Below are 19661 nucleotides of genomic sequence, written 5' to 3' on the forward strand. Positions count from 1 at the left end.
TTAAGTGTAAACTGAAATTATAGATGGGAAATTGGTCCATCACATCTCGCCGCTAGTATTGCTTCAATACAAAGCTTTGACTGTAGCTGAAAACATCAGGACAAGTGGACATCAAAGTATTTTATGTTGCTAATTATTCAATAGTTCTGCTCTGTTTAAACATGTATTTCCCACAAGGGGATGAATATATTATAAATTGACTGATGATATTGAATGTGATGTGTTTGCGAGGATTAAAATGAATCTTTTAGAGATTGCAAGAGTCACTGATGGTGTGCTCCATCCCTCAACTGTGTGTCACGATTGGTCTGCCGAGCTGCTCATCAAAGTTACTACCTGGAATGAAGTGTGGAAACATCCAGTATTCGGTTGAGCTATGTGTTCTGCCAAGTATAATGAATGAAAACAATCCTAACACCATGGTGCAAACTGCTATGAGGTGTACAGAATTGCTTCATAATTAGCATCCCAAATGACTTCAAATATTAAATTTAAAAGATGGCAGTTAACCCTTTGTAAGCTGAGTCTAACCGTTGGTCAATATCATAACGCACATTAAAACAAAATCTCTTTCCAAACCATATCTGTAAAAAACATTACTTATCTTCGACAAAGGGTCTATATCTGAAATGATAACCTGAGCTTTCTCTATAGATTCTGACCGACTTTCTGTAATCACTTTCTGTTTGTAGGATAGTTATTTCCCTTTTCACTTCGACCTAAGGGAGCTTAGTACTGAAATGTGAGGTACAGTGCAACCTTTCACAGTGGACTGTACAGAGCACTTCTTTTTGATCATTGTAGTTCCAGTTATACGCTGGTCCAAATGCTGACTTCAGTTTAAGTGAGGAGAACCTTTGTTGTGTTATAGTCTCAAGATATATATATATTTAACGTTTCATAAATTACCCCAAGGTGTTTTTTGTCCTTAATCAATGGAGGAATAGATTTTGAGAGCAGCAATATTCTCAAGAGCAGTTCACAGGATTTACTGTAAAAGCCGTTTGATAACTTGTAAGGTTGTAGGTCTAAACAGAAATAGCACCCCTGAGGTTAAACACAATTTAATTTGTAACTTTATTTTAGGCAATTAATATTTATTTTATTTAGGATCTGCTTAAGATACCCCACTATCTTCATTATAAACCCGCATAGTTTTCAAATGTACTAGTATCAAAATACTTACACACCATATGAACACATTCATCAGCTGGACTTGACTGTTGGGGAAGGAGCCTTCACATAAAAAGGACCAGTATTCAGTAATGTCATATATTCTGATCCTAGTTTTTAGCAGTTAAAAATGCATCTTGATAATAGCGATGCCCAAAATGTGCTGCCACCATTAGGGTAAACAAACTGGAGAGAAAAGATTCTTTAAAAGTGAAACATTGGTCATAAATGATAGTAATGTAATGACAATGGTTAGTTACTCTCATTTCAGGAAAAGTCTTTTATTTTTATTTTAACCAAAATGGTAAAGTGCATGTTATAGCAAAACTGCAAGTCACCGGTGATGAAGTTGGGTCGGAATAACTGGCCTTCACTTTTTATCGTTTTCAAAGTACTCCAGATTGACATGTACACACAGATTTGACCCCAAAGTAATGGCCTCACATTCAAAGCCTTACATAATGCTTACAGAGTGGGCTTCACTTGTTTTGACAGGAGGTTCCCGATGGTCGGGGAGTCCAGAACCAGGGGTCACAGTCTAAAGATAAGGGGTAGGCCATTTAGGACAGAAATGAGGAGGAATTTCTTCACCCAGAGAGTGGTGAACCTGTGGAATTCTCTACCACAGAAGGCAGTTGAGGCCAATTCATTAAATATATTCAAGAAGGAGTTGGATATATTTCTTAAAGCTAAAGGGATCAAGGGGTATGGGGAGAAAGCAGGGACAGGGTACTGAATTTGGATGATCAGCCATGATCTCATTGAATGGTGGAGTAGGCTCGAGGGGCCGAATGGCCGACTCCTGCTCCTATCTTCTATGTTTCTATGTTCCCTCCCTGACACTGCTCCTGTGAGTCGATTTGTTTGTGAAATGTCGAGTTTTTCAATTGTTCAATCGTTATTCTTAATCGGCCGATATTTATTTTTCTGAAATCTTCTAACGTGGTGAAGGTGGAAATAATGCACATTGGAGGGTGCAGTGGGAACAGGAGCTGTCATTACTGGTTTTCTAACAAGTGAGGGCAAATTATAACACAGGTTAGGGTTAAAGCCATTGCTCACACCCTGTGTATTGGATTGGTGAACAATTACTTGCACTGTGTGGGTGTCAGATGGTGATGTTTCCTGAGAGTCGTGCCTGACACACGCGGAGGAATTTCTCTTCTCATTGAGCTCCGTTTCTCAAACAAGATCAGGTTTTGTTTGAACTCTTATCAGGGGCAAAGCTATGTGCTGACTTGAACTGCGAGCAGGAATTGGGGTGACATTTCCAAAATATTATCGGGAGGGATGTGTCAATAAAATTGGGTCAGTGAAACTGGCCCCTGTGTTTCCCGTGTGTCTTCTGTTGATAAACATTTCGATTGAAGGAGAGTTTATATTTACAAGCGAGTGACTGGGTTAAAATCTGTTCATGAGACAGGGGGTGATCTGATCTGCACAGTGCAACACTGAACATCCTGATTTTACAGACACATTTTGTGCAGATTCAATAGTCCATGTGCCTATTTTCCAATTCACAGATGTAGGTTTCACTCTGGAACAGGTCGAGGTGTGAATTTCAGTGCAGGAAGTGCTGGGACACGGGTTCCATCCCGGTTCAGGTGGAGCCCCTGTCCCATCGGTACCAGCTCCTTCCTGCCCCAGGACTGGTGCCAGTGTCCCATGAAAAGGAACCCCTCTTTCCAACACCAGCCCTTTAGTCACCTGTTAATTCTCCTGATCTCTCTGCTTCTGTGACAACTTGCACCTGGCCCAGGCAATAATCCAGAGATTGTTACCCTGGAGGTCCTGCTTTTTAATTTAGATCCCAGCTCCTGATACTCTGTCAGCAGGACCTCCTCCCTGTTCCTACATATGTCGCGCTCGTTCCAACATGGACCAGGACAACTGGATTTACCCCCTCCCTTTCCAATCTGACTATCCTCTCAACCAGAATCACTGTCCGGGTGAATGAACTTCTCCAATCAGAAGTCTACATTTCCCAACCTATCCCTTGATTGCTAAATCATCATTTACCATCAAACATTGTTGCTAAATTCAACATTTTTCATTCGTTCAATTCACTCCTAGAACAGGCGGAAAGCCTCTCGGTTTTAGGACTGAACATTTAATTTTAAATGTGGAATACGGAGAGGGTCAGGCGGATAATCTCACTGGTGATAAATCACCAAACTGGGTGACTCGGATTTTAATGCAAATGTTGGGCCATCTTTTGTTCCTGGTTCTCAGACACAACTGACGGGGAATAAAGTGGAAATCTAAAGGAGCAGAACTGGATTACACAGGGACATTAATATCTAACGGATTATTATGGTCTGTGCGCTTCCTGCACTGAAATTCACACCTACACGTGTTCCAGAGTGAAACCTACATCTGTGAATTGGGAAATAAGCAAATGGACTTTTCAATCTGCACAAAATGTGTCTGTAAAATCAGGATGTTCAGTGTTGCAGAGTGCAGATCAGATCAGTCCCTGTCTCATGAACAGATTTTAACACAGTCACTCGCTTGTAAATATAAACTCTCCTTCAACAGAAGACACACGGGAAACACAGGAGCCAGTTTCACTGACCCAATTTTATTGACACATCCCTCCCGATAATATTTTGGAAATATCACCACAATTCCTGCTCGCAGTTCAAGTCAGCACATAGCTTTGTCCCTAATAGTTAAAACAAAACCTGATCTTGTTGTTTGAGAAACGGATCTCAATGAGAAGAGAAATTCCTCCGAGTGTGCCAGACACGACTCTCAGGAAACATCACCATCTTAGACCCACACAGTGCAAGTAATTCTTCACCAATCCAATACACAGGGTGTGAGCAATGGCTTTAACCCTAACCTGTGTTATAATTTGCCCTCACTTGTTAGAAAACCAGTAATGACAGCTCCTGTTCCCACTGCACCCGCCAATGTGGATTATTTCCACCTTCACCACGTTAGAAGATTTCAGAAAAATAAATATCGGCCGATTAAAAATAACGATTGAACAATTGAAAAACTCGACATTTCACAAACAAATCGACTCACAGGAGCAGCGTCAGGGAGGGAATCATCAGTGACTCTTGCAATCTCTAAAAGGATTCATTTTAATCCTCACAAACACATCACATTCAATATCATCAGTCAATTGACAATATATTAATCCCCTTGTGGGAAATACAGGTTTAAACAAAGCAGAACTATCGAATAATTAGCAACATAAAACACTTTGATGTTCACTTGTCCTGATGTTTTCAGCGACAGTCAAAGCTTTGTATTGAAGCAATTCTAGTGGCGAGATGTGATGGGCCAATTTCCCATCTACAATTTCAGTTTACACTTTAATTGGGCGCAAATCTGCTTCGCACTTTTTTAAAAATGCAGATAAACCAATTGCCAACCAACCTGTTCTTGGCGGCTTGTACTGTACTCATCAGATCATAAATCACAGCAGAAACCGCCCAGATTGTGTCGGAAATCCGCCCTCAGAAAACCCTGTGATCTTTTTAAACTCCCTATAAGGACATGAAACCTCCCCTATAAATGGCCTGTGTCTGTGCTGCACACTCGATGTAATTCGATATCAAGAAGTCCCATTCTGAGCCTTCGTTTATCATTACAACTTTTCATTCCTGGTATCACTCTAGGGAACCTTCACGGTTTCCTCTCCAAGGCTCTCATATCCTTCCTGTAACGGCATTCCCAGAGAAAACACAATATTCCAAATGTGGTCCAGGAAAATAGGAACAGGAGGAGGCCATTCAGCCCCTCGAGCCTGTTCCGCAATTCAATGAGATCATGGCTGATCTGTGATCTAACTCCATCCACCCGCCTTTGGCCCATATCCCTTAATACCTTTGGTAAAAAAAATCGATCAATCTCCGATTTAAAATTAACTATTGACCCAGCATCAATTGCCGTTTGTGGAAGAGAGTTCCAACCTTCTACCACCCTTTGTGTGTAGAAGTGTTTCCTAACTTCACCTCTCAGCTTTTGAATTCTGTTCCTCCAAATGTTGCAGTTGCCATGGTTTTGTGTAGAGGAAATGTTAATTGAAGGGAAAGCAGTCTGATTGAACCTCACCTTTCCGGGATATGAGGTGAGATGATTTAAGTCATGTGACTGTTGGGTTCTTTCAATTGCCATATCGAGCCTTGCATGTGTCCCAGTCCACAAGAGACACCTTGAGACTCGACTGTCCCGGGCCAATGTTCTGGGTGAGTTATGAATATTTGCAGTTTGTGGGGAATAGGCGAGTAAGGATGGGGAATCGGTTGGCTCACCTTTGGGTGGGGGTCCTGTACATTTTAGACAAGTCATCTTCAGGAGGGGAATGTGCAGTAAATTCAGATGCAGACACTCTTTGCCATGAAGTACACTCTCTCTCTCTCTTTCTCTTTCTCTTTCTTTCTCCACCTCGTCAAACACCGCGAGCTAACCCGTCCTCTGTTCAAAAGGAACTGCTTGAAAGTGAATGGATGGATTAGTTTAGTTTCTGGAAAGGGTCGCTAGTTGAACTTCTTTAACCGGATTTGTTTTAAACCCCGCTCTTTTTCGGAGGATATGAATTTATTGCATCACATGTATTGATAGGGGAGTTTAAAAAGCTCACAAGGTTTTCGGAGAGCGGATTTCAGACACAATCTGGGCGGTTTCTGCTGTAATTTATGATCTGATGAGTACAGTACAAGCCACCAGGAACAGGCTGGTGGGCAGTAGGCTTTTCTGCATTTTTAACAAAAAGTGCGAAGAAGATTTGCGCCCAATTAAAGTGTAAACTGAAATTGTAGATGGGAAATTGGCCCATCACATCTCGCCACTAGAATTGCTTCAATACAAGGCTTTGACTGTCGCTGAAAACATCAGGACAAGTGAACATCAAAGTGTTTTATGTTGCTAATTATTCGATAGTTCTGTTCTGTTTAAACCATCCGTTAAATATTAATGTCCCTGTGTAATCCAGTTCTGCTCCTTTAGATTTCCACTTTATTCCCCGTCAGTTGTGTCTGGGAACCAAGAATAAAAGATGGCCCAAAATGTGCATTAAAATGCAAGTCATGGGGCTGGATTTTCTCAATGGGGAGGTTTTGGAGGCGGGACTCCCACTTGTCGGGTTTCAGTCCCGCCTCCATCGACTTCTGGCCAACCCACGCTATTTTCCCTTGATAGACTTGTTCAGCCTGCCCAGCAGGTTTAGCAGGCCAATTACTGGTGACGTGAGTGAACGGCAATAGATTGGGAGAAGGGGAAGTGCAACGAGACCTGGGTGTTCTTGTGCACCAGTCGCTGAAGGTAAGCATGCAGGTTCAGCAGGCGGTTAAGAAGGCAAATGGTATGTTGGCCTTCGTAGCGAGAGGGTTTGAGTACAGGAACAAGGATGTCTTGCTGCAGTGGTACAGGGCCTTGGTGAGACCACATCTTGAGTATTGTGTGCAGTTTTGGTCGCCTTATCTGAGGAAGGACGTTCTTGCCATGGAAGGAGTGCAGCAAAGATTCACCAGGCTGATACCTGGGATGGCAGGAATGACGTATGAGGAGAGATTGGGTCGATTGGGCTTATACACTGGAGTTTAGAAGAATGAGGGGATCTCATTGAAACTTATAAAATTCTAACAGGACTAGACAGACTAGATGCAGGAAGGATGTTTCTGATGGCTGGGGAGTCCAGAACCAGGGGTCACAGTCTAAGGAAAGGGGTAAGCCATTTAGGACAGAGATGAGGAGGAACTTCTTCACCCAGAGAGTGGCGAGCCTGTGGAATTCTCTACCACAGAAGGCAGTGGAGGCCAATTCATTAAATATATTCAAGGAGGAGTTGGATATATTTCTTAAGGCTAAAGGGATCAAGGGATATGGGGAGAAGGCAGGGACAGGGTACTGAATTTAGATGATCAGCCATGATCTCATTGAATGGTGGAGTGGGCTTGAGGGGCTGAATGGCCCACTCCTGCTCCTATCTTCTATGTATCTATGTATCTATATATATATATCTAACCAGGTTAGTTTAGTTAAGAACGCTGTTACATTTATCGGCCCATAAGAAATAATGATTTCACAATTGAATCATTGGACATGAACAAAAACCGAACTCATGAAACCGTAACAGTGTGAAAATCAGACTTGACATTGGATGCGAGGATTCATTTTAATCTCCACAATCACATCACATTCAGTATCCTGAGACAGTTTACTGTATATTTATCAGTGGCAAAAAACAAGACTAGAACTATAAAATAGCAATAGAAGAATCTCTGATTATAATTTAACATGTTTTTTTCAGTCCCTGTTGACGTTTTATATTAAATCAATTGGAGAAAGAGAGACTTGCATTTCTCCAGCGCCTTTCCCCACCTCAGGACGTCCCAAAGTGCCTCACACCCAATAATGTACTTTTTGAAGTGTGGTCACTGTTGTAATGTAGGAAACGCGGCAGCCAATTTGCACACAGCAAGCTCCCACAAACAGCAATGTGATAATGACCATTTCATCTGTTTTTTAGTGATTTTGGTTGAGGGATAAATATTGGGCCAGGACGCAGGGGAGAACTCCCCTGCTCTACTTTGAAATAGTGCCATCTGATCTTCTACATCCACCCGAGAGAGCAGATGGGGCCTCGGTTTAACATCTCATCTGAAAGATGGCCCCTCCGACAGCGCGGCGCTCCCTCAGCGCCGCCCCTCCGACAGCGCGGCGCTCCCTCGGCGCCGCCCCTCCGACAGCGCGGCGCTCCCTCGGCGCCGCCCCTCCGACAGCGCGGCGCTCCCTCGGCGCCGCCCCTCCGACAGCGCGGCGCTCCCTCGGCGCCGCCCCTCCGACAGCGCGGCGCTCCCTCGGCGCCGCCCCTCCGACAGCGCGGCGCTCCCTCGGCGCCGCCCCTCCGACAGCGCGGCGCTCCCTCGGCACCGACACTGGGGAGTGTCGGCCTGGACTATGGGGCTCGAGTCTCTGGAGTGGTTGTTGAACCCATGACCTTCTGACTCGGAGACGAGAGAGGGAGGGTGCTAAACCCACTGAGCAACAACTGTAACCTCATCAGTCATTCCACCACCACAGATTGGAATCAAGTGATTAAAGGGACTGCGCGCTAAAAGAAACAGGCACAGAACAAAGCGCAGTTTACAGCAACAATTGCAAGCTGGCTATATTAATTGTTTGTTACTAATTACAGGTACTTGCTGTGCTGAGCATATTCATACACATCCACATTTGCCAGCTGGACCCAGTGGCAGGTATGTAATAATGCCGGCAATGTTAATTATGGACGGAATATTTATCACAGGGTTTCCAACAGATTTTTAATCCCTTTCTGACAGGACTGGGTTAGTGATCTACCATCCATGTCCACTGTTATCACAAGTCTAAAATTACCTGGCCTCTGTACTGTGACGCATTACCCAGACCAAAGTACAATCGCGGCTGGCCTACCCAAACCAACTCCAGCAGATACAAGAATGAGTCAAGTGATTCACTGCTCATTGCCAGAGGCATCGAAGAGAAAGATCAGGCCCAGCAAAACATCCTCGACTTTACTAACACATCCCCACAATGGACATCATCACAAGGTTCAGGAGCAATTGGGCACTTGTTCTTAACTGACAGTCTGAATCATTACAGGCACATCGTTCAAGTGTATCAGGTGTTGCAATATTATCTCAACATAGATGGAGCCTGTAGCACAGAAACAGGCCATTCGGCCCATCTGGTCCGTGCCGGTGTTTATGCCCCACACCAGCCTCCTCCCACCCCTCTTCATCTCACCCCGTCAACACCAGCCTCCTCCCACCCATCTTCATCTCACCCCATCAACACCAGCCTCCTCCCACCCATCTTCATCTCACCCCATCAACACCAGCCTCCTCCCACCCCTCTTCATCTCACCCCATCAACACCAGCCTCCTCCCACCCATCTTCATCTCACCCCATCAACACCAGCCTCCTCCCACCCCTCTTCATCTCACCCCATCAACACCAGCCTCCCCCCACCCCTCTTCATCTCACCCCATCAACACCAGCCTCCTCCCACCCCTCTTCATCTCACCCCATCAACACCAGCCTCCTCCCACCCATCTTCATCTCACCCCGTCAACACCAGCCTCCTCCCACCCCTCTTCATCTCACCCCATCAACACCAGCCTCCTCCCACCCCTCTTCATCTCACCCCGTCAACACCAGCCTCCTCCCACCCCTCTTCATCTCACCCCGTCAACACCAGCCTCCCCCCCCACCCCTCTTCATCTCACCCCTTCACCATATCCTTCTATTCCTTTCTCACTCGTGTGTTAATCCAGTTTCCCCTGAAATGCATCTCTGCTCTTCGCCTCAACCACTCCATGTGGTAGCGAGTTTCCCATTCTCAGCACTCTCTGGGTAAAGAAGTTTCTCCTGAATTCACTATTGGATTTATTAATGACCATCGTGTATTGACGGCCCCTAGTTCTGGTCTCCCCCACAAGTGGAAACATCTTCTCTACGTTTACCCTATCGAACAACTTTCATAATTTTAAAGACCTCTATCGGGTCACCCCTCAGCCTTCTCTTTTCTAGAGAAAAGAGCCCCCGCCTGTTCAATCTTTCCTACACCCTGGTTAGAGGGAGATACAGGAGTGTGTGCGGTGGTTAGAGGGACCTCCCCAGATACAGGAGTGTGGGAGAGAGGGGTTAGAGGGACCTCCCCAGATACAGGAGTGTAAGAGAGAGGGGTTAGAGAGACCTCCCCAGATACAGGAGTGTAAGAGAGAGGGGTTAGAGGGACCTCCCCAGATACAGGAGTGTGGGAGAGAGGGGTTATTGGAATAATTAGTGACTATCTTCTATTGATGGCCCCAAGCTCTGGTCTCGCCCACAAAGTATGTGAGGACAGGATTGCTTTGGGTGTGATGCCTCACGTGGGTGAATAGCCAACGATGCTTGCTATATCAGGCTCTTGCATCAACAATGTGTCCAAAGTACTCAATGGTCAATGGCTTCAGGAGAGAAAATGAGGAGCAAATTGCAGGGGGTGGGGGTGGAGCGAAAAATGCACACCGGGCTTTGGTGAGCCCACACCTGGGGTACTGTGCACAGTGTGGGTCTCATTACCTAAGGAAGGATATATTTGCCTTAAGAGGCGGTGCAACAAACAAAGGTTAGATTGATTCCTGGGATGAGCGGGTTGTCCTATGAAGAGAGATTGAGCAGAATGGGCCGATACTTTCTGGAGTTTAGAAGAATGCGAGGTGATCTCATTGAAACATAAGATTCTGAGGGGGATTGACAGGGCAGATGCTGAGAGGTTGTTTCCCCCTGGCTGGAGAGTCTAGAACCAGGGGTCACAGTCTCGGGATAAGGGGTCGGCCATTTAGGGCTGAGATGAGGAGGAATTTCTTCACTCAGAGGGCGGTGAATCTTTGGAATTCTCTGCCCCAGAGGGCTGTGGAGGCTCAGTCGTTGAGTCTATTCAAGACTGAGATCGATAGATTTTTGGACTCTAGGGGAATCGAGGGATATGGGGATCGGGCGGGAAAGTGGAGTTGAGGTCGAAGATCAGCCTTGATCTGATTGAATGGTGGAGCAGACTCAAGGGGCCGAATGGCCGACTCCTGCTCCTAGTTCTTAGTTCTTAAAACAAGTGGAACATTGCCTAAAGCTGTTTCTTCCATCACTTTCAGATTGTATTGGAAAGCCGGCTACTATAACATTGAAGGAATGTGTGACTGAGAATCAGATGGCAATCCTGAAACGTGGAATGAAAGACGAGATTTGCATTATTTTAAATTGCGAAGAGGATTACACTGCAAGTTTTAACAGCAGCGGCTGTTAGACCATTTACATCCTGAGTGTTTCAGCGGTAGATATTGATCAAAGATGGTGGCTCGAATACGGGTCCTCCGAATCGTTTAGTTTCAACTTAATGTCTGCCGGTGAGTTTAAAAGAATCTTCGTGCGGTCCTGCTTTGCGCTAAACACTTGTTTTCTCCTGAACAGGTCTTCACTTTATTGGCCCAGAAATTGCGGGGAAAAATAAGGACGAGTTCACGGCCATTAATCAGCTCGCCTAAAAAATCCCCCGGCAGTTGTTGTCGAGGAGGAGATACGGCGTGCGTTCCACTTCTCCCCACATTGCTGGGCGATTAGCGCCGCTCCGCCATTAGCCTCGCCAAAACAGAACAAATCCCCAAGTTCCCCTCCGAGTCGCGCACACAACTGTCCCGACTTGGAAATATATCGGCCGTTCCTTCATCGTCGCTGGGTCAAAATCCTGGAACTCCCTCCCTAACAGCACTGTGGGAGCACCTTCACCACACGGACTGCAGCGGTTCAAGAAGGCGGCTCACCACCACCTTCTCAAGGGGCAATTAAGGGTGGACAATAAATGCCAGCCTTGCCAGTGACGCCCACATCCTGTGAATGAATAATTTTTTTAAAATCTCGCCTTGAGTCGCCCCGTTGAACTTTGCGTTTTAAGAAATTGCTGGGTTTATGCCGTTCAGGCGAATGAATCTCGCCGCGGCCATTTAGGGCTGGTAATTCATGTCGTAAGGATCCCGTTAATGACGAGATTTAAGGTCCTGTCATGACACTCAACCTTCAATTTTACAACACTCGTCCTTGTTTTCAAATCTCTCCGTGGCTCCCGCCTCGCGAAAATGCAATCCCGCCCCATGACTTTCAGGAGGCTGCAGCATTGGCGCACTAACGGCCCGTCAAACTCGCCGTAGAACGCCTCACGAGAACGACGTATCGGGCGACCAATGGTGGGAGGGTGGGGGTGGTCGGAGACTGGAGCTCACGTGATGAAGCCTCCAGGAAGAAGCCCAACCAGAGTCGGCGACCCAAGATTCTTTTATTCGTTCCTGGGATGTGGGCATCGCGGGCAAGGCCGGCATTTATTGCCCATCCCTAATTGCCCCTTGAGAAGGTGGTGGTGAGCCGCCGCCTTGAACCGCTGCAGTCCGTGTGGTGAAGGTACTCCCACAGTGCCGTTAGGGAGGGAGTTCCAGGATTTTGACCCAGCGACGATGAAGGATCGGCGAAATATTTCCAAGTCAGGATGGTGTGTGACTTGGAGGGGAACTTGAAGGTGGTGGTGTTCCCATGCACCTGCTGCCCTTGTCCTTCTAGGTGGTAGAGGTCGTGGGTTTGGGAGGTGCTGCTGAAGAAGCCTTGGTGAGTTGCTGCAGTGCATCTTGTAGATGGTGCACACTGCAGCCACGGTGCGCCGGAGGTGGAGGGAGTGAATGTTTAAGGTGGTGGATGGGGTGCCGATCAAGCGGGCTGCTTTGTCCTGGATGGTGTCGAGCTTCTTGAGTGTTGTTGGAGCAGCACTCCTCCAGGCAAGTGGAGAGTATTCCATCACACTCCTGACTTGTGCCTTGTAGATGGTGGAAAGGCTTTGGGGAGTCAGGAGGTGAGACACTTGCCGCAGAATACCCAGCCTCTGACCTGCTCTTGTTGCCACAGTGTTTATGTGGCTGGTCCACTTAAGTTTCTGGTCAATGGTGACCCCCAGGGTGTTGATGGTGGGGGATTCGGCGATGGTAATGCCGTTGAAAGTAAGATGGGACTCTGAGCTCGGTGGTGATACAATCCATGATCGCTGTTCAGTCACTGTGACTGGGGTGACACATCGAAGGCTGCCTGCTTCCTGTAGATCTGCACCACAGCAGGAGGGGTCACCTAGAATCACACAGAACAGGAGGAGGCCACTCGGCCCATCGTGCCTGTGCCGGCTCTTTGAAAGAGCTCTCCAATTAGCCCCACTCCCCACTGCTCTTTCCCCAGAACACGGCAAATGTTTCCCCTTCAAGTATTTATCCAGGGGGAGAAAATGCATTTAACAGGAGAAAAATGCAAATATTTTACATAACGGCTCAGTTGAATTGTCTGCTTTGCTTTTCCAGATTGTTCTACCCAAGAAGCAAGCAAAGCTTTTGCCGGTCCCGACAAACGTCTCGATACAAACCCAGGTAACACCAGCTCAGATTTAATACTTTTTATACAAGATGTCAGCAGTGATTCAGTGGGTTTATCTCTTTTTTTTTTTCTCTCTCTCTCTCTCTCTCTCTCTCTCTCTCTCTCTCTCCCCTGAGTCAGACGGTCATGGGTTCAAATCCCACTCCAGAGACTAGGGCACAAATTCCAGGCCCACACTCCCCAGTCTCAGTACTGAGGGAGTGCAGCACTGTCGGAGGGGCAGTACTGAGGGAGCGCCGCACTGTCGAAGGGGCTGTACTGAGAGAGCTCCGCACTGTCGAAGGGGCTGTACTGAGGGAGCTCCGCACTGTCAGAGGGGCGGTACAGAGGGAGTGCTGCACTGTCGGAGGGGCCATCTTTTGGATGAGGCGTTAAACCGTGTCCCTGTCAGCCCTCTCAGGTGGATGTAAAAGATCCCGCCGGCATTATTTTGAAGATGCGGTGTTCTCCCCGGTGTAATGGGACCAGTATTTATCCCTCATCCAACATCATTGAACCGGATGATCTGGTCATTTATCTCATTGCTGTTTGTGGGATCTTGCTGTGTGCATTTTTCCTACATTGTAACCGTGACTGCACTTCAAAAGTACTTTATTGGCTGTGAAACGCTTTGGGATGTCCGGAGGTCGTGAAGGCGCTATAGAAATGCAAGTCTTACTTTGCTGACGGCTGATTCTATAATGGAGGTTAAGGTGTAAGTGAATCAACTCTCCTAACATATATTTCAAACCAGGCTGTGAACATAAATAGGAGCAGGAGTCGGCCATACGGCCCCTCGAGACTGCTCCAACATTCAATCAGATCAGGGCTGATCTTCTACCTCAACTCCACTTTCCCGCCCGATCCCCATATCCCTCGATTCCCTTAATATCCAAAAATCTATCGATCTCAGCCTTGAATATACTCAACGACTGAGCCTCCACAGCCCTCTGGGGCAGAGAATTCCAAAGATTCACCACCCTCTGAGTGAAGGGATTTCTCCTCATCTCAGTCCTCAATGGCCGAGCCCTTATCCTGAGACTGTGCCCCCTAGTTCTAGACACTCCAGCCAGAGGAAACAACCTCTCAGCATCTACCCTGTCAATCCCCCTCAGAATCGTACATGTTTCAACGAGATCACCTCTCGTTCTTCTAAACTCCAGTGAGTACAGGCCTAATCTACTCGATCTCTCCTAGGACTACCCTTTCTGATGTTCAAGAAGGAGTTGGATATATTTCTTAATGCTAAAGGGATCAAGGGATATGGGGAGAAGGCAGGGACAGGGTACTGAGTTTGGACAGCCATGATCGCATTGAATGGCGGAGCAGGCTCGAGGGGCCGAATGGCCGACTCCTGCTCCTATCTTCGATGTTTCTATGTGCCACTTAAAATATTTTAGTTGCGAGTGGGTTGCGAATCTTGCTCCGTGTCGATCTTTCTTTCGGGGTTGATCCTGACAGTAACAGAATATTGTTTTATCCATCTTCTGGGGGCAGGTGGTGGAGCGACTGAGAAGAGTCATTGGCAAACCAAAATCGTGGTGTTCATCACGGTGGTGATCGGGCTGCTGATGGTGTATCCACTGTTTACCGTGTTCACAAGGGCAAATCCAGAACGCTATGAGGTGAGTCGGAAGTGTAAATCATTCTTGGATTTGGGGCGATGTTGAAGTGGGGCTGGGCAAGATCTGGTCTCTCTGGTGATGTCCTCTATCTGACAGAGATTAACAATGGGTGACTCAACTCTCCCTCAGGAACCGTACTTTAAATGTATAGAGAGCTTTGCTGGGCTCCTCCCACACTCCTGAATCTGGGGAGGTCCCTCTAACCCCGCTCTCTCTCATTCCTGTATCTGGGGAGGTCCCTCTAACCCCTTTCTCACACTCCTGTATCTGGGGAGGTCCCTCTAACCCCACCTCTCTCTCACTCTTGTATCTGGGGAGGTCCCTCTAACCCCTCTCTCTCACACCTGTATCTGGGGAGGTCCCTCTAACCCCTCTCTCTCACTCCTGTATCTGGGGAGGTCTCCCTAACCTCCCTCTCACACTCCTGTATCTGGGGAGGTCCCTCTTACCCGTCTCTCTCACGCTCCCGAATCTTCTGAGACCCCTCAAACTCCCCTCTCTCTCTCACTCCTATATCTGGGGAGGTCCCTCTAACCCGTTTCTCACACTCCTGTATCTGGGGAGGTCCCTCTAAACCCTCACTCTCACTCCTGTATCTGGGGAGGTCCCTCTAACCCCACCTCTCTCTCACTCCTGTATCTGGGGAGGTCCCTCTAACCCCTCTCTCTCACTCCTGTATCTGGGGAGGTCCCTCTAACCCCACTCTCACACACACCTATATCTGGGGAGGTCCCTCTCACCCCTCTCTCTCACACTCCTGTATCTGGGGAGCACTCTCTCACTCTCTCACACTCTCTCTCTCTCTCTCTCTCTCTCTCTCTCTCTCACACACACACATCTGGGGAGGTCCCTCTAATCCCTCTCTCTCTCACCCCTTTATCTGGGGAGGTGCAATCATAATATGATAGAATTCTGCATTACTGGTTAAAGAAGGGATTAACACAATTGTAAGGAAGGATATTGGCTCTGATGTGGAATCTGTATGGGTAGAACTGAGAAATACCAAAGGGCAGAAAACGTTAGTGGGAGTGGTATATAGACCTCCAAACAGTAAGGCGGAGGTTGGGGATGGCATTAAAAGGGAAATTAGAGAAGCGTGCAATAAGGGCACAGCAGTCATCATGGGTGACATTAATCTACATATAAATTGTGCTAACCAAATTAGTAACAATATTGTGGAGGAGGAATTCCTGGAGTGTTTACGGGATGGTTTCCTGGACCAGTATGTCGAGGAACCAACCAGAGATCAGGCCATCTTAGACTGGGTATTATGTAACGAGAAAGGATTAATTAACAATCTTGTTGTATGAGGCCCCTTCGGTCGGAGCAATCCTAATATGATAGAATTCTTCAATAAGATGGAGAATGAAGTTGTTGACTCGGAGACAAGGTCCTGAATTTAAACAAAGGAAACTACGATGGTCTGAGGTGCGAGTTAGGTAGGATTGATTGGGGAATGTCACTCAAAGGGTTGATGGTGGATAGGCAATGGCAAACATTCAAAGACCGCATGGATGAACTGTAGAATTTGTTCATCCCAGTTTGGCATAAAAATAAAACAAAAAAGGTGACGCAACCGCGGCTAACAAGGGAAATTAGGGATAGCATAAGATCCAAGGAGAGGACATATAAATTGGCCAGAAAAAGCAGTAAACCTGAGGATTGGGAGCAGTTTAGGATTCAACAAAGGAAGACAAAGGGATTAATTAAGAAGGGGAAGATAGAATATGAGAGTAAGCTTGCAGGGAACATAAAAACTGACTGTAAAAGCTTTTATAGATATGTGAAGAGAAAAAGATTGGTGAAGTCAAGCGTAGGTTCCTTGCAGTCAGAATCAGGGGAATTTATAATGGGGAACGAAGAAATGGCTGACCAATTAAATACATACTTTGGTTCTGTCTTCACAAAGGAGGACACAAATAACCCCCCAGAGATGTCAGGGAACATAGGGTCTAATGAGAGGGAGGAACTGAATGAAATCAGTATTGTTAGGGACATTGATGGGATTGAAGGCCGATAAATCCCCAGGGCCTAATAATCTACATCCTAGGGTACTTAAGGAAGTGGCCCTAGAAATAGTAGATGCATTGCTGGTCATCTTCCAGAACTTGATAGACTCTAGAACAGTTCCCATGGATTGGAGGGTAGCTAATGATACCCCACTGTTCAAAAAAGGTGGTAGAGAGAAAACGGGGAATTATAGATGTAATAGCAGAGCACTTGGAAAACAGTGACAGGATCGGACAAAGTCAACATGGATTTACAAAAGGTAAATCGTGCTTGACTAATCTACTGGAATTTTTTGAGGATGTAACTGGTAGAATAGATAAGGGAGAACCAGTGGATGTGGTGTATTTGGACTTTCAGAAGGCTTTCGATAAGGTCCCGCATAAGAGATTAGCATGTAACATTAAGGCACATGGGATTGGGGCAAGGTACTGACTTGGATAGAGAACTGGTTGGCAGACAGGAAGCAAAGAGTTGGAATAAATAGGTCTTTTTCCGAGTGGCAGGCAGTGACTAGTGGGATACCGCACGGATCGGTCCTAGGACCCTAGCTATTCACAATATATATTAATGGTCTAGACGAGGGAACTAGATGTAATATCTCCAAGATTGCAGATGAGACAAAGCTGGGTGGGCGTGTGTGCTGTGAGGAGGATGCCAAGAAACTCCAGTATGATTTGGCCAGGTTGGGTAATTGGGCAGATGCATGGCAGATGCAGTATAATGTGGATAAATGCGAGGTTATCCACTTTGGTGGCAAAAACAGGAAGGCAGATTATTATTTGAATGGCAATAGATTGGGAGAAGGGGAAGTGCAACGAGACCTGGGTGTCCTTGTGCACCAGTCGCTGAAGGTAAGCATGCAGGTGCAGCAGGCGGCTAAGAAGGCAAATGGTATGTTGGCCTTCGTAGCGAGAGGGTTCGAGTACAGGAACACGGATATCTTACTGCAGTTGTACAGGGCCTTGGTGAGACCACATCTTGAGTATTGTGTGCAGTTTTGGTCACCTTATCTGAGGAAGGATGTTCTTGCCATGGAGGGAGTGTAGCGAAGATTCACCAGACTGATACCTGGGATGGCAGGAATGACGTATGAGGAGAGATTGGGTCGATTGGCCTTCTACTCGCTGGAGTTTAGAAGAATGAGAGGGGATCTCATTGAAAGTTATAAAATTCTAACAGGACTAGACAGATTAGATGCAGGAAGGATGTTCCTGATGGTGGGGGAGTCCAGAACCAGGGGTCACAGTCTAAAGATAAGGGGTAAGCCATTTAGGACAGAGATGAGGAGGAATTTCTTCACCCAGAGAGTGGTGAACCTGTGGGTTTTCTCTACTACAGAAGGCAGTAGAGGCCAATTCATTAAATATATTCAAGAAGGAGTTGAATATATTTCTTAAGGCTAAAGGGATCAAGGGATATGGGGAGAAGGCAGGGACAGGGTACTGAATTTGGATGATCAGCCATGATCGCATTGCCTGGCGGAGCAGGCTCGAGGGTCCGAATGGCCTACTCCTGCTCCTATCTTCTATGTTTCTATGTGAGATGAAGAGGGGTAGGAGGAGGCTGGTGTTGATGGGGTGAGATGAAGAGGGGTGGGAGGAGGCTGGTGTTGATGGGGTGAGATGAAGGGGGGTGGGAGGAGGCTGGTGTTGATGGGGTGAGATGAAGGGGGGTGGGAGGAGGCTGGTGTTGATGGGGTGAGATGAAGGGGGGTGGGAGGAGGCTGGTGTTGATGGGGTGAGATGAAGATGGGTGGGAGGAGATGAAGGGGGGTGGGAGGAGGCTGGTGTTGATGGGGTGAGATGAAGGGGGTGGGAGGAGGCTGGTGTTGATGGGGTGAGATGAAGGGGGGTGGGAGGAGGCTGGTGTTGATGGGGTGAGATGAAGAGGGGTGGGAGGAGGCTGGTGTGGAGCATAAACACCGGCATGGATCAGTTGGGCCGAATGGCCTGTTTCTGTGCTGTAAATATTCTGTAATTATCTCTTTTCTATTTCAGGCTGTCGTCACTTCTTTCCAACCACGCGGAAATCTATAACAATATACGGATGGACACAACTTTGACGTCAATTATTCCTGCTCCATGTAGGCATTCCCTCAGTGAACGTATACAATTTTGAAGTTTAAAGTTTAGTAATTAAATTGTATAATTAAATTATTTGAACTTTAATAAAAACACTTTAATTTTGTTTTGAATTAGTCGGCGTTTATCTTTTGTTTGCAAAGCAGTTCCGATTTGCCATTTTTAAAACATCATTCAACAGCAACTTGATTTTATAGAGCGCCTTTAACATAGGAAAATGTCCCTGAGGGAGCGCCGCCCTTTCGGAGGGGCGGTACTGAGGGAGCGCCGCACAGTCGGAGGGGCAGTACTGAGGGAGCACCGCACTGTCGGAGGGGCAGTACTGAGGGAGCGCCGCACTGTCGGAGGGGCGATTCTGAGGGAGCGCCGCACTGTCGGAGGGGCAATACTGAGGGAGTGCCGCACTGTCGGAGGGGCGGTTCTGAGGGAGCGCCGCACTGTCGGAGGGACAGTACTGAGGGAGTGCCGCACTGTCGGAGGGGCAGTACTGAGGGAGCGCCGCACTGTCGGAGGGGCAGTACTGAGGGAGCGCCGCACTGTCGGAGGGGCGGTACTGAGGGAGTGCCGCACTGTCGGAGGGACAGTACTGAGGGAGTGCCGCACTGTCGGAGGGACAGTACTGAGGGAGTGCCGCACTGTCGGAGGGGCGGTTCTGAGGGAGCGCCGCACTGTCGGAGGGACAGTACTGAGGGAGTGCCGCACTGTCGGAGGGGCGGTTCTGAGGGAGCGCCGCACTGTCGGAGGGTCAGTGCTGAGGGAGTGCCGCACTGTCGGAGGGACAGTACTGAGGGAGTGCCGCACTGTCGGAGGGACAGTACTGAGGGAGTGCCGCACTGTCGGAGGGGCGGTTCTGAGG

General features: G+C 47.3%; 1 long non-coding RNA gene across 2 annotated transcripts; it reads left to right on the forward strand.

Annotated features, from left to right (window-relative positions):
• Positions 1–5284: 5284 nt before the first annotated feature.
• On the forward strand, positions 5285–18913 carry LOC147081037 (uncharacterized). Of its 2 annotated transcripts, XR_015076896.1 has the most exons (7): positions 5285–5375; positions 8327–8387; positions 10806–11057; positions 13038–13103; positions 13231–13804; positions 14587–14714; positions 18722–18913. It is a non-coding gene; the product is annotated as an uncharacterized LOC147081037 (long non-coding RNA). The 2 variants fall into 2 exon arrangements; XR_015076895.1 differs by lacking the exon at positions 13231–13804 and having other exon boundaries at positions 5288–5375.
• The last annotated feature ends 748 nt before the right edge of the window (positions 18914–19661 follow it).

Source organism: Somniosus microcephalus, unplaced genomic scaffold, assembly GCF_052327205.1.
Source record: "Somniosus microcephalus isolate GS21.2 unplaced genomic scaffold, FLI_Smic_1.0 scaffold862, whole genome shotgun sequence".
NCBI lineage: Eukaryota > Metazoa > Chordata > Chondrichthyes > Squaliformes > Somniosidae > Somniosus > Somniosus microcephalus.